Genomic DNA, 13664 nt, shown 5'->3' on the forward strand with positions numbered 1-13664 from the left:
AAGGTTTTAACTTTTAAAGAAGCTTGAGAAAGACACTGCCAAACGAAAAAATGCAAAGGCCAACATTTTTAGGATAAAAATGTGGAGAGTTATTTAATATGAGTTTAAATGTAAAATAATAATAATAATAATAATAATAATAATAATAATATTTAATCAGCTAACTTTTCTCTCATTGAATATGAATATATTGAATTCGTATGATTTATATCAAGAAGCAAGGTATACCGATGGAAACCCTCTGATTCACATTAATGCTTCAACCAAACTGCTCCAAAATAAATCCTCATCATAATATAGTGGAAACTATAGTCAGACGACATACAGACATATCCATAATAATAACCACACGTACAAATTTGGGGGTAAGATCGTATTATTGGTTCATATGTCACCATTGTACGTATGTATGTAGTATTTTTGTACATACGGTAAATAATGCATGCATGATAATCAAATCCACATGGTCTTTAATTTGTTATTTTGTACACTATTATTATAAACTTAGCTAATAAGAAAAAAGTAAAAAGAAAACGAAGAAACCTTATAATAATGCTTCATATCGCAATTAAGCAATGACCATATATATCTTATGATATTATTATTATTGTTTAATATCAGCTTTATTTACAGTTGCGGACAGAGAAACATGTCCCGCAAAATAAGGCAAAAATTCACCTGCAGTCGACTGTAGGTAAAGTTGCTTTTGGATGGCTGACACGTATTACTATATGATTTAAAAAAAGTCGGTTTATTTTATATAAATGGTTTATTTAAAAAAAATGGTTTGAATTGGACCAAACAGTTACTTTTATTTCCTTCTTCTTCGTTTCGCATGTAAAATTCGTTTTCTTTCAATCTCTTTTTCAGAACTAATATAAAACTTTCAATTAGGTATGTTCCTTTTATTTATATTTCTTAATCAAATTTATTATTTCAAATGTATTTCTTAATTTATGTTTTTATTCATTCCTCTGTGATGAAAATTATTTAATAAATACGAACATATTTATGTCATCACACCATTTTGATGTTCAGGATCATAAATGCCAAGATAATTCATGGCAATTTCATGTGATGAAAAACAAAAATGTAATTATGGTATAACGTAAACTAGTTGATAGCATGAGCATTGTTGAAATTTTGGCATGATCTCTTTCATATTTGTTATATGTCTCTTTAGTTGGTGATGTTATGGTTCATTGTGATGATATGATGGTAGTTTAATTGTATGAGTTAGATCCTTTTTATTTGGTTGAATTTTTTCTATGGCTATCCTATTCTTGATGGCAATATCAATAAATATTTTCATTAGTTGTTCTTTTTTTTCTATTTTTGAATCAATTTTATTTTGAAAAAATTTATTAAAAATTTTTGTTGTAGACAAAATTAATAATATTATGTTCAATTATTTAAGGAGACCAAATTAATATTTTGATTAGATACTTTTGTTTTCTTGAAAATAAATTCTAATTTCATTAAAAATAATTCTAGTTGATAAGTAAAACACAAAAACGTGCATGACAGTGAAATCATAATTCTAGATAAGTAAATTATAGTTATTATCTTAAAAAAATAATTTATTTATAGATAATATTGAAAAATCAACAATTTGCATGAAAAAGTTTAGTAAAATAAAAGTTAATGATTGATTACCATAAAATTAATTAACGATAAATTTGCAATTGAACATATTTTTACACCTTAATTTAAAATGTTACAGCTTAATTTAAAAGCAACTGAAAATGTAAGTTATGGGAAACAAACAAAACTCATCAAGAAAAAACAGAGACACAAAAAAAGAACAGATGATATCATTTATGCCCTAAAAAACCGTGAATTTGTTTCTTTTTAGAATACTAAATTTTACTTTTTTCAAACAATTTGTATACATATATTTGACAAAAATTAAATAAAAAAAATTTCAGATAAATTTAAAGAAAAATTGGTCAATATGAATGAAGAAAAAGAACATATCAAATTCATCTGTTAGGAATTTAGTTATAACACGCAGAAAAAATTTAAATTATTTTAAAAGTAGTTATTTAATCTATTCAAACCGATTTTTTTAAATAAACCATTTGTATAAAATAAATCGATTTTTTAAAACCATACAATAACACGTGTCAACGATCCAGAAGCAATTAACTTGCAGTCGACTGCAGGTGAGTTTCCACCGCAAAATAAAAGACAACTTATTAGTTAAGTAAATTATGAACTCCTCAACTCGTCCGGTGCTATGAATTTGACTATTTAAGTTAATTCTCATTATTGTTCAGTCCTAAGGTTAATATAAAACTAATGTATGAACCAGTCCTCACGAAAAAATTTATAAAAATAAATTTTTTTATATTTAAATATTTAAAAAAACACAAAATAATTATTATTTTAAAAAATTTATAAAATTATCAAAATTAAAGTTTAATTTAAAAATAATGAGTAATTATTATTTTATATTTTTTTAAAATAAAATAATTATACATTAATTTTAATACATAATTTAAAATAAAATTAAAATATTTATACTAAAATTTTATTTTTTCAAAGACTTCTCTATAAACAATATTGATGGTTGAATTCACAAACATTCCTACGTAATTTATAAGTAAAATTTTTAAACATTTCTTGCTCTTAACTATTGAAAGTATCACATATAGTGGCCATGTATAAAAATTGGTTTGGACAAGTACAATTTAACATGAGATAAAATTTGTCCCTGAGACTTATTAATTGCAATGGCAAATGTAAATCCCGCTAAAATCGGTAAATAATTAGTCAATAAATCGAATTTTAAATAGAAAAATTAGAAATGCAAAACTAATATCAAAATAGGATAGAGCTCGTCAAAACGAGAATTTTGATACCAATTTCAAAAATTTGGCCCAAAATTAAACCGAAAGAGCCGAACCGGTTGAACCGGGGTCCAAACCGGACTCGTGGGTCCAATCGGACCTATACTTAAAAAGGGGACAGAAGCTCTTCTTCCCCATTTTGCATCAAACACGCCAAACAGGTTGGGGGAGGAAGAGAGCTCCTTAACCCTCACTCAAATTTCACCTCTCAATAACTTTTGATCCGGAGCTCTGATTGACGAGCCGTTTGCGACTACACGTTCACTGCGACGAGCTCTACAAAACCCATGGAACAATTTGGTAGGTAGCTCACTATTTTCTTCTCACCCAGCTTTCCCCAATTTCGAAAATTCATGAATAATTAAGTTAAAAATTGTTCGATTTTGGTGTTTTAGGTTCGATTTAGCCTGCGAAACTTATCGGGCTTGAGTTGCTACGCGAGTGGGTATGGTAAGGATCACCCAAACCCTAATCCAAGTTTGGTTTTATTATGTAGAATCTGAAATTTAAGTGTACATGTGAATTAGGTGTGAATTAAGTTTATATATAAGCATTGGAATTGAAAAGTGAGTATTTGGAGGCTTGTTGGTGATTAAAGCTAAGATTGTGGCTGAGTTCCTTGAACATGAGGGGCTGTTTTATAGCTTGGAAGGTTGCCTTGGAGTGAATAAAGTGATTGGCCAAGGTATGGTTTAGGTTTTGCGCGTTTAACATTTAAGGTGTTGTGAAAACTTAGGCTAAAATAACCATAGGATAAATTAAATTGATTATGTGCATTAAATGATTAGCCTTGTGAAGTTGTTAGATAAAGTTATGGTTGAACTTGTATTGGAATTGAATGAGTAATAAAGGGTTGATTTATGTGTTGAAGGGATAACAAATGTAAAGTGTTGATATATAATAATGAAAGGTTGTTTATATAAGTGATATATATTGATGTGTGTTTGTGAGTTGTTGAAGTAAAGAGTATGTATTCTTGTGATGGAGTTAGTATTGGGAGTTATGAGCAAGAGTTATTATTGTTGAACATGTGTGTTTGAGGTCATTAGTGAGGGATTGATGAAAATGTTGATATGTGTAATAAAGTATTGATATTTATTAATGATCAAGATTTGTTGAATTGATTAAAAGTAATATTGATAATGGTTGTTAATGAAATGGGTTGATATGGTATTAAAATGCAAGTTGTAATGGTAAGGAACATGAGTTGATGAAAATGAGGTTTGGTTGAGAATTGGTTAAAAACCAAATTTTGATGAACTTTGGAAGTCCATAATTTATTCCTCAAATTTTGGATTGAGCTGTGATTTGTTGCAAATGAAAGATGGTTTTGTAAGCTTTTAAACGATATCATTTTTGTGAAAAATAGAATTTTGTGGAGAAAGTTATGGACAATGGAAAATTGATGCTTAAAACTGTGAAGCAGGAACTCAAAACTAGTTGTAGCAAGCTCTCTAGGCATTCTGCCAAATTTTTGGAAAAATGCCAATCCACGCATACGCGTGGCTTACGTGTACACATGGCGTGGCATTTTAACGACGCATGCGCGAGTAGCCATGCGTAAGCGGGAGCGCATGATCACGCGTACACATGACTCACGCGTACGCGTGACGTGCTGTTCGCACCACGCGTGCGCGTGGCCCACACGCACGCGTGACCATTGCCTGCTGCAAAACCGGATTTAGGCTGTTTTAAAACAAATTTTCACTTCTAAACCTCCATTTTCTTCCCTTTTTAGATTAAAGTATAGTACTAAGTCCAGTAGATAAACGAAGCTAGGAAAAAAGATAACTTGGGGGTAAAGTAAGAGGTAAATGATGGCTTATATGAAGAAGATAAGAATATTAAAGGAGGTTAATGCCAAGGCTTGATAAATGATGATATATTGATTATAAATATGAAATGGCTTATGAATGATATTTGAGATACGAGTTTCCTTGGGTAACAGAGCCGTGGCTCGCCACCACATGTTCCAGGTTGAATCTCGATACTCTATTGACCCTACATCGTAAGGGTGACCGGACACGTATAAATTTCCGGGTATGGATAGCCCCCATTGAATGTTTATATGATGAATGAATGTAAACTCTATGCATAGACTCTTGGGGATGCGCGACGGGGGACAGTTTAAGGTTTTTAGACTTGTCGGGTTGGCTGGATAACCGACAGATGGGACCCATCAGCCATAGGACAAACATGCATCATGTGCATTTGTTTGTTTTAATTGCTATGCATTACCTGAGTTTGCCTAACTGTATGTATACATCCTGCTACCTGCTATACTTGCTACTTGCACTATCTGCCTATTACTTATGCGTGAACTTGTCTGGCTGCTTGTCTTTGCTGAATCATGGATGACGGAGGAACGGAGGAAGGGTGAAACGGTTTGATGTTAGGTTAGGCTTAAGATTATAGTGTACTTAGAACACCTACCCCTATTTATGGCTTTTATTTAGAAATTAAGTTCTGCAATTGTGATAACGGAGTTCTAGGATTGCCTTTGGCATTCCGAGGACCTTATTTATTATACGCGTGGCACCTTTACCATGCTGAGAACCTCCGATTCTCACCCCATACTGTGTTGTTATTTTCAGATGTAGGTCGAGAGGCTCCTTGCTAGGCGTCTGGAATCTTGAAGCGGAGTAATCCTGGGTTATTTTGGGTTTACTGTTTGTATATATATACTTATGTACTTAGCTTACTCTAAGAAACTTGATTATTTTATTCCTCTTAGAGGTTACAGAAGAGTTAGGCTTTTATTTTTGTATTTTGGGTATTTGGGGATACTTGTGTGTGTGTGTGTGTGTGTGTGTGTGTGTGTGTGTATATATGTAAATATTTCTCCGGTCAGCCTTGGCTTCGCAGGTTGCGTCAGGAGCTAGTTATGCTGTATTCTTGGCCCTCTTTTCTCTCTCTCGCTCATTTTATATCTTGAGCTTTTAGGTTTCTTTAGCACGCATGTAACTCCGTTCTCTGAGTGTTGCGCTTTTTATTTTTGTGACTTTTTGTTTTACCCATTTTTCAAGGCTCCTAGTCTATTATATTCTTTCTATATATATATATATATATATATATATATATATATATATATATATATATATATGTATTTTATTTTAGAGGTCGTAGCGCCTTGCCGCCTCTGTTTTATATCCTAGGTGTACAGCTCTGTGTGATAGGGTGTTACAGCAAAGAATACTGTTATGGAAAACTGTCTTCGTTGAAATCTAACCGGAACAGTTTCATTTGTTGGTACCATATTCATTCTTGGAATCAAAGCAATATGACCAACGTTATTACCCGTTAAGACTTCACATTCTATGACATGATTTTCTAGCTTCCTAACTTGTAGTCTTGTACCATTACAAAGACTATTGGATCGGTAAATATTCCTCAGTAATATCACCCGAACACCAACCTTGAGTATTAATTTATGTGGAGGCAAACCAGAGCAATTTATGCTATTCAATAATTTAGGACTATAGAGATCTAGTTGACTTTCGATATTCCCTTCATCCATACAAATTGAATCCGAATTAAGATACAATTTTTTCCTCTAAGAATGATATCCATCAGATGGTTGTTGACCTTTTCAACAATGTCTAGCGTGGGAACCAGTATAGTTCTTGATTTGAAAAAATCCTTTAAAGACATATTTTTTCAAAATATTTGGATAAGAAAAATGAACCAACTCATCAAATGCCTGGTTCGAAGAAGGAATAATAATATCTTCTGAAAGATATATATCAGATTCACCATCTATATATATTGTCACCTATTAGACCATCACCAACTTTCAATAACTACTCACCAAATTGCTTTGTCTTATCTTGATCTGAAGCAGTTGTCCATACAGAGAGTCTCATGTTTTTTGTTAGTTTGAGCACCTAGCAAAACTTCCAAAGGTAAGGCGAATTCACGGTTGAATGAATGATATCTTGTCTCGATCCTCGTGGAATGACAGGAAAGACTTGTCTAAAGTCTCCACCAAGTATAACCACTTTTTCTCCAAAGGATAAATCTTTGTTATATGTTGGAGAAAACCTCATGATATCACCTAAATATTTATCAAGCGCTTCATAGCATTACCTACTAACCATTGGAGCCTCATTCAAAATTATAAGTTTGCCTTTCAACAGCAACATTGCTTGAGGGGAACTAGGTTTGATGTTACATACAAAATTCTCAGTTATATTCAGCGATATTTTGAACCTTGAGTGTGTCGTTCTTCCATTGGGAAGAAATAAAGATGCAATACCACTTGGAGCAACATTTAACACAATATCACCCCTTGAGCGAATCTCAACGGACATAAGGTTCCCAGAGAAATGTTTTTCCAGTACCTCCATGACCATACACAAAGAAAAAAACCCCTTCATAATAATACACAACTGTAACAATTTTATCAAATGCATGTTTCTACTCAGGTGTTGCGATGGCTAACATGTCTGAGGCATTTTTCTTTAACTCATCCCTGTTAAAGTTTAACTCTTTCCTAATAACTCTTTTGGTTAACAAAGAACTATCAACTTCAGTTGCTAAAGGCATAGGAGGGCAGTCTTTCAAGGTTTTACCATAGGAATGTAAGATATTGTCTATATCCATTAAGCACAACTGCTTAATTTCATCATCTGACATGGTTAACTCTGCATATTATACGATACTATAAAAATTCAATCAAACTAAAAATGATCAATAATAAAGGACTTTTATAATTACAATTAATAAAAACTCACCCCTCAAGTTCATCATAGTTCTTTGTCGATACAAAATATCATCTGAGAGTTCATGCCAACATCTATCTCAGACATATTCTGGTCTCGAGATATTATTGGTTGTTAATAGAATGACAGATAACCTCCTGACATATGATGCTGAGGCCCATGAGCTTGCTTCCTTGATTGCATTCATGAATTCTTTGTTATCTTGCAAGAGTCCAAGAGCGAAGCATGCATCTCTATAAGTAGCATGAATTGTTCCTCCTACTGTTCTTATATCTCAAAAATTTATACATCATCTTTGAGTATTTAAGAGAAGCCATTGGTAATATTCTTCTGTATTTACTGCAAAAATTTTAGTTAAAATCCCACTTCTTAGTTGCTAAATGGATTAGGCTACATAATTTCAATTATTATATAACTACACATGCGTATAAAATTATTTTTTCTATAAAATAGAGAACAATGCTAAAATTGTATAATCTATAGAGCATTAGATTATAAATGTTGAAAGTTATTTGAACATTTGCTTTCTAGTGTATATAAATCGAATAAAATGGACGTGAGTACATGCTGTTAAAATTTTAAATTTAAATCATTAAATAAATAAGATCAAAATTGAATATAAATTCGTCATTACCACTAAAAAAAAGAGGTTAAAATGGCATTTATATGATGGTGGTTTTGAAGAACCGCCATAATCTTTGGATATTCCGGCGTTTCCCATTGCTGTCATAATTGATTTTTGGATTTGTGGCGGTTTTGATAATTAGGGCGGTTTTGAACCGCCATTATCAATAGGTATAAAAGAATGATTATCAATCCCTAATTTCAGAAACCCTTACTTGGTTGAAACACTAAGTCGTGACGCTGTTGCTCCTGGATGGCCTGTGCGACGATCTCCGATCCTCTTGCGTTCTCCGACGATCTTCTTCGGTAACATCTCCTCCAGTATCGACCTCCTTCGGCGACATCTTCTACAGCGGCGATTTCCTCCGATGACGTCTCCTCCAGGTTCCTCTCCTTGTCGTCCTCTGTGTCTTCTCCGCCAAAATCGTCAACGCCTTCCTCTTCAACGATCCAGGTCAGCTTCATTTCCTTCTTTCTTTCCTTCCTTTCCTCTCATTTCCTTCCTTTGTGATGAGTATCTCTTTTTAAGCCGTTTGCGAGGATTCATCGCGAGTGGAGAAGTCAGTTCCGCAGGTTGCACCGCCGACAACGTTCCTCCGTAATTTGTGTTCGACCGCTCTGGCTGCGATGCCATCGCCGACGTTCCTCCACTCCTCTTCTTCATGCCTTTGCCACCGTTCTTTGCTCTTCCAAAGGTCTCATTTGTGTTTTGTTTATGTTAGGGATTGTATTTTCCATTTCAGTTTTCATCCATTTGTAACATTAAACATACAAAACTGTTGTGGTTTTCTGTTTCTAATAGCACTTCATCAAGCACCGAGCCTCTCGATGAAGATACAAAGAACCTAGATTGTGAGTTTGCAGTTTCATTCGGACTAATTCATTGTGGTTTCCTGCTTTGGAATCTTTGCATGGAGTTTTGATTGAGTTTCGAGATTCTAAATATGCTAGCATTGATGGGATCATGTTTCCACTGTTTCTCTAGATAGTTGAATTTTAAGTTGAAGGTAGTTGAAATTAAAGATATGCTTTGTTACTATAGCTGTAAATTTACTTACCATGGCAGAGTTCTAACTGTTGGAGATTAGGAATATCATAAAATGTGTCTTGGAATTATTTTATTGCTTTTACATAATTACTTGGAAAAGTCATATTTCTATATTTTCTCGAGTTTGACATAGATTTACGTATTTAACACACACACACATATATATGTTAAATACTTAAATCTAAGTACATTGCTTAAAACTGAGGTCATGATGATAGATCTTTAACTTGTTAGGTCTTCTTACAAATTGATATCATCTTGCCACTGCAACTATAAATTTGATAGTCTACAACTCAAGGCTTTTATTTCTGCTCAATTAAACTGTTGCAAGACTCATGTAGTAGTATATTCTTAAAGATTAATGTGTTATGGAATCATGGTTGTGTAGTCTCAGTTTAAAGTTTCTTACACCAAAATAAATTGCTTGCTTTGTTTTCCCTGTTTTTAGTCTTTTGATTGTTGGCATCTCTTCCAAGCAAGTACTGCTCTGGGATCATCAGTCTTATGTATAATGCTTCGGCTTTAATATTTTTTCCCTTCGTTTGCTCTTGAAAATAAACATGGAATTATTTTTATTTGTGTAGGCTTGCTATTCAAAGGCTTGAGATTGCAAAAAGTGATTTGCAGCACAGAATTGCAAAGGAGGTAGGTTTTTTTTGTGTGGTTCATTTTGTGCAGTATTTTATAGTTGTTTTTATCTTAATGGAGTTGTTCTTTCATTCCAGGCTAGAGGCAATGCTTTTATAAGCAAGCTTAGAAAGAAGGAAGCAAGCTCTGCACGAGTAGCGATTGGCACTTGAACAAGATGTAATCATTTATTTTTCAATATATGGTCTTATATACCGATATTTCTTTCTTTCGTATTTATTTTCTTTTGATTTTGTTTGCTAGTTCTATTCTTATCTTCCTTAACCATCATATCATGCATTGACATTACAACATCATTCTTATTTTTTGACATTAATAAAGTCTGCGTGATATTTATTATTAAGGTTTCAAGATTGCAAGAACAATTGCAAGCTGAGAGGGATCTTAGAGCGGCATTGGAAGTTGGATTGAGTATGTCTTCAGGACAATTTTCCAGTTCACGCGGCATGAATTCCAAAGTTCTTTCATTTCTAGCAAAACTTGATATTCTTTTTCCATTCTGATTTCTTTCCCTATATACACAATCTTACAAAATCGACTTATGCAAAGACAAAGGCCGAGCTGGAGGAGATTACACTTGCTGAAGCTGATATTGCCAGGTTGAAGTAGAAAGTTGCGGAACTTCACCATCAACTTAACCAGCAGCGACATCATCACTATGGTTCACTTAATGATGTGGGTGATCGATACCAACATGCCCAAAACCATCCTCAGCAGTAAGTATGCCCAAGTAATGCTGAAACCAAGTTCTAAATCACGTTTCTTTAATTTATAAGGACCTGCTTTTTGTTTCAAAACTGGGATCTCGAGTCGAATACCCTATGTAACTTGATCTGATTTATGCAGGAGATTTCTTCAGCAAGATTTTGATTCAACTCTTGTCTTTTGTAATCATGAAAGGAAACAAAGGGCTGAGGTAATTTTTGTTCATGAAAACTTGTTCCGCCCACCATTAACCTCATAGTTTGAGGGCCACCATTTTTTCATTTGAAGGCTAATCTTTTATTTTGTATTTTTTATTTATTATGATAAAATCTGGCCATTGTTATGGATTTAAGGTTTTCATAGCTTAAAATAACATGGCTATGCATTTTTTCTTTCATTTTCCTCAGGAGGGCTTGTTGGGCACAGATTGGAGAAATCTCAAAGGACAAGTATTGGCAACTGGTAATGGCAGTCGACAACCTACTCGAAAGCAATTTATGGACTCAATTCCTAGTGATTCAAAAAGTACTGAGTCATTGACAAGCATGTCTGTTGATGAGCTTGGTGTCGTTGACTCTATTGCTATGCCCTCCACCTCAAGGGCTGCAGAGGTAAGAATTTAGTTCTCAAGAATTGTGCCTTAGAAGGTGCCTCTTATTCAAAATTCCATTAACATGTAGAACTATGAAAAACTAATTGTGTCTGTAGTCAATGCTTGTGACTTAATCTTTATTCCAATCACAATATCACATGTCTATCTAGGACTACTTTGGCAGTATATATAGTATGATGCAGATTAAGCATTGTTCTACTCAATGAATAAATGTTCATGTGAGCTGAAAACCATTTCCAGAAGATGGTTCTATTTTTACATAGGTTGAATTATTGTGAAGTGCAATTGTCTTGGAAATTATTTAACTTTTAAAATTTGAACCCCCCTTTAAATGTTACACATAATTTAGCAGTGACTATATGATTTGAAATGATTTGAATAACATGAATGAGATTGGAACTAGAAAAAAGGTAGTGGTTTACTGGTGTAGGCGTCTTCATTTGATGATTCTTTTATAGGGAAAGATAAAATGATATGAGTTTTATTGTTTGAAAGCTTAAAGGATAGAAATAGGTATTAAAACGGTAATTTTATATTAACTAAGTTTTAAATTCTAAAATTGATTTATATTAACTAACTAAAATTAGTTCTTTTTATATTTTTCTATTTTATTTACTGGTGATGTATGTATACACAGAACTTGATTAGAGAAAAGGGACAGAGCAATATGAGTTCATTGAGAAACAGCCATGGCTGATATTTCTTGCACATAGGGTACTTGGCTATTCTTCTGTCGGGTTCTATGTAAGATATATTGGAGTAACTTCTTTTATTGTTTTTGAGAACATAGGAATCTTGCTCACAATCAGTTCCAGAAAAGATTGAACGTTAACTTCATGAAGCTTTCTACCCTCTCTTCATTGTGAGACTTCCTCCTCCTGTGAACTGTATAGAAATGTAATCTGGATGGCTATCAAGTTATTGTTCATGTGCAGTCTAAAAGTTTTACAATATTGCTTCGGTTGCATGTTAAGATATTTTTCACTGTCATCTGTCAAATTTCATATATATTATTGCACTCTCTCTTTCATATCATATGGTACTCTTTACTGCTGAGGCTATATTTGGTTTTTCTGATTATTTAGGACCAAGATGATAAAACAAATTCTTTTAACTTTTTGCAGGGATCTCTCCTTCAATTTATTGACAAGTGACCTTCCGCAGACTTTTAGCTCACTTTCAGGCATTACCAGCATGTGAGAATCTAGATTATCAATATTCTTTCTGTAAATACTTTACATCATATTGATTATATTCCAAGTTGACTTGTTTATATTTGTGCAGGTATCTGCAGAACAACCAGTTTACAGGCACTATTGATGTCCTTGCTAATCTGCCTCATTGTGATATCATTGGTTTGTAAGAAATGAGTTTGGATAATAAAGTTGGAGTGTTGGAGCAAGAAACAAAGATGTTGGAGCAAGTCCCCAAGATGAAACTCACACAAGAGACCAAGAAACTAAGGCAGGCTTGTTTTAAAGTTAATTACAAAAGGAGAAAATTTTTGGCCTCCAAATCTTATTCATCATCACTTAGCTAAACTACTTGTCTTGTATATTCATATTCTAAGTAGTAAAAATAGCACTTATTAGATGGTTTAAATACATTATTAGATATTAACATAGTTTAGGGAATTGGATGGTAGATTTGACTGATTAGTGTTTATTGCAATGCTTGTATTTTGGTAAGTTTAGTAAGACAAAGTTTTGTATAGGAGTTATTACTTTTGATTTTCAATAATAAAAAATTATATATTATATTAATATTTTGTGTATGAGTTATATAATATTTTATTTATGGATTATGATTTTTTGCTATTGTAAAATTTTAATCACAATTATTTATTTAACGCAATAAAAATGACGGTAAAATTTGTTTTTTTAAACGATAAAAAATGTCACTGTCAGGGTAAAATGGCAGTTCAAAAATGTCATTTTAACCAACCAAAATGCTACTGTTAGGGTAAAAATGGCAGTTCAAAAATATCGTTTTAACCAATTAAAGCAGCACTCTATCATGGTAATAATGGCAGTTTAAACCGCCATTTTAACCTATCCAAAAATTGCCATTTTAACCCTGGAAATAACGGCAGTTTGAACCGCCGTTTTAACCAACCAAAATGCCACTCTGTCAGGTAATAATGGTGGTTCAAATTGCCGTTTTAACCTATCCAAAAACCGCCATTTTAATCCTGGAAATAATGGTGGTTTAAACCGTCATTTTAACCTAGGGAATTGTGGTGGTTTTCAAAAAATCGCCGTAAAAACTGCCATTTTGTAGTGTACCTGTAGCTACATGAGTCAACCTTCCAATTGCAAAGCCTTGCATTCGAGGAAACCACTTTGAAGTATCGTCCTTCCAAACAAATTTGGTTGGAAACTCAGTATAAGTCAGACTTTGAGCATAGGAATATGACATGTTCACTGCCATCCATCCTAAAAACATGGACTTAT

The 13664-nt window shown here is 33.1% G+C and overlaps 1 long non-coding RNA gene across 7 annotated transcripts; it reads left to right on the top strand.

Annotated features, from left to right (window-relative positions):
* The first annotated feature begins 2999 nt into the window (after positions 1–2999).
* Positions 3000–12974, top strand: LOC130955725 (uncharacterized). Of its 7 annotated transcripts, none has more exons than XR_009076858.1 (15): positions 3001–3152; positions 3248–3302; positions 3380–3537; positions 8403–8892; positions 9000–9049; positions 9149–9204; positions 9830–9890; positions 9971–10052; positions 10238–10304; positions 10443–10609; positions 10740–10809; positions 11006–11209; positions 12002–12073; positions 12336–12407; positions 12496–12974. It is a non-coding gene; the product is annotated as an uncharacterized LOC130955725 (long non-coding RNA). The 7 variants fall into 7 exon arrangements; XR_009076860.1 differs by having other exon boundaries at positions 9183–9204; XR_009076856.1 differs by lacking the exon at positions 9149–9204 and having other exon boundaries at positions 8403–8651; positions 8727–8892.
* The last annotated feature ends 690 nt before the right edge of the window (positions 12975–13664 follow it).

Source organism: Arachis stenosperma, chromosome 10 (genome assembly GCF_014773155.1).
Source record: "Arachis stenosperma cultivar V10309 chromosome 10, arast.V10309.gnm1.PFL2, whole genome shotgun sequence".
In the NCBI taxonomy this organism is placed as follows: Eukaryota; Viridiplantae; Streptophyta; class Magnoliopsida; order Fabales; family Fabaceae; genus Arachis; species Arachis stenosperma.